This window comes from Octopus bimaculoides, chromosome 21 (genome assembly GCF_001194135.2).
Source record: "Octopus bimaculoides isolate UCB-OBI-ISO-001 chromosome 21, ASM119413v2, whole genome shotgun sequence".
Taxonomy (NCBI): Eukaryota; Metazoa; Mollusca; class Cephalopoda; order Octopoda; family Octopodidae; genus Octopus; species Octopus bimaculoides.
The window spans coordinates 32,305,593-32,307,690 of record NC_069001.1 but is presented as its reverse complement, the minus strand read 5'-3'; the positions used below and the strand labels follow the sequence as shown (position 1 = coordinate 32,307,690).

General features: G+C 35.6%; 2 protein-coding genes across 2 annotated transcripts in view; one reads left to right on the top strand and one right to left on the bottom strand.

Annotated features, from left to right (window-relative positions):
- The window catches only part of LOC106880990 (zinc finger protein 345), a 47,668-nt gene that overhangs the window by 10,896 nt on the left and 34,674 nt on the right, over positions 1-2,098 (top strand). The gene's annotated exons all lie outside the window — the stretch shown is intronic.
- The window catches only part of LOC106880966 (zinc finger protein 431), an 18,884-nt gene that overhangs the window by 12,257 nt on the left and 4,529 nt on the right, over positions 1-2,098 (bottom strand). The window lies entirely within an intron of this gene.

Genomic DNA, 2,098 nt, shown 5'->3' with positions numbered 1-2,098 from the left:
CACATTCTCCTGTTTGAGAGCAAGATTTTACACAGAGATCACAGTGATATGGTTTTTCACCTGTATGAATTCGTATATGCTCATTTAAATCATTCTTTTGACTGGATGATTTGCTACAGATATTATAGCTATAGGATTTTTACCCTGTATGAACATATGTGTGTCTCTGTAATTTGCTTTTATTTGGGAATGATTTACCACAAATCTCACAGTGGAATGGCCCTTCTCCTGTACGAATACGTATGTGCTTTATTGGGGAAGATGTGTGAGAGAATGATTTACCACAGACATCACATTGATATGGTGTCTTTGTAGTATGAATACGTCAATGTATATGTAAAGCACTGCCTTCAGAGTAATACTTGCCACAAATGTCACAGTTTTCTCCTGCATAAGTCCGCATGTGCCTATATAAGCTATCATTTCAAATGAATGATTGCCACAGATATTACAGCAATAGGCTTTTTCTTCTCTATGAATATATATGTATCACCCAAATTTACTTTTATCTGGAAATGATTTACCAGACATCACAACGTTATACGTTTTGCCCTGCATGAACAGGGTTGTGAGACTTCAAGGCCTGTCTACTAGGAAATGATTTACCACAGATATCACAATGATACGGTTTCTCTCCTGTATGAATACGCTTGTGAATATTTAACTTACCATGTGTAATGAATGATTTACCACAGATATCACACTGATAGGGTGTCTCTCCTGTATGAATGCGTCGATGTATATGTAAGGCATTGCTTTCAGAGAAAGACTTGCCACAGATATCACAATGATACGGTTTCTCTCCTGTATGAATACGCTTGTGAATATTTAAATTACAACGTGCATTGAATGATTTACCACAGATATCACACTGATAGGGTGTCTCTCCTGTATGAATACGTCGATGTATATCTAAGGCAGTGCTTTCAGAGAAAGACTTGCCACAGATATCACAGTTATATGGTTTCTCTCCTGTATGAACACGCTTATGTTTAATTAAATCACTACTTTGAGAGCAAGATTTACCACAGATATCACAGTGAAATGGTTTTTCACCTGTATGGATCCGTATGTGTTTATTTAAGTCATTCTTTTGAGAGAATGATTTGCCACATATATTACAGCAATGGGGTTTTTCTCCTGTATGAATATATATGTGTCTCTGCAATTTACTTTTATTTATGAATGATTTACCACAAATCTGACAGAGGCACGGTCTCTCTCCTGTATGAATACTTCTGTGATTACTTAAGGTTGAACTTTGAGAGAAGGATTTACCACAGATATCACAATGATATGGTTTTTCTCCTGTATGAATACGTTTGTGAGTATTTAATGCACTACTTGTGAAAAAGGATTTACCACAGACTTCACAGTGATATGGTCTCTCTCTTGTAAGAATATGTTTATGGGTACTTAAAGTACCACTTGTAGAGAATGACTTACCACAGATATCACAATGATATGGCTTTTCTCCTGTATGAATACGTGTGTGAGTATTTAATGCACTACTTTGAGAGTAAGATTTACCACAGATATCACAGTGATATGGTTTTTCTCCTGTATGAATACGTTTGTGAGTATTTAATGCATAACTTGTGAAAAAGGATTTACCACAGATTTCACAACGATATGGTCTCTCTCTGGTATGAATATCTTTATGGGTACTTAAAGTACGACTTTTAAAGAATGACTTACCACAGATATCACAGTGATATGGTCTCTCTTCAGCATGAATAAATTTGTGACTATTTAAGTTACCATTCGTAGAGAATGATTTACCACAGATATCACAGTGATATGGTTTCTCTCCTGTATGAATACGTTTGTGAGTATTTAATGCACTACTTGTGGAAAAGGATTTACCACAGATATCACAGTGATATGGTTTCTCTCTTGTATGAATATGTTTATGGGTACTTAAAGTACCACTTGTAGAGAATGACTTACCACAGATATCACAATGATATGGCTTCTCTCCTGTGTGAATACGTTTGTGATCATTTAGGTGGTGTTTCTGAGAGAATGATTTTTTACACATGTCACAGGAGTATGATTTTTCTTCTCTCTCATTCTGAATTTCATCACAAGAATCAAC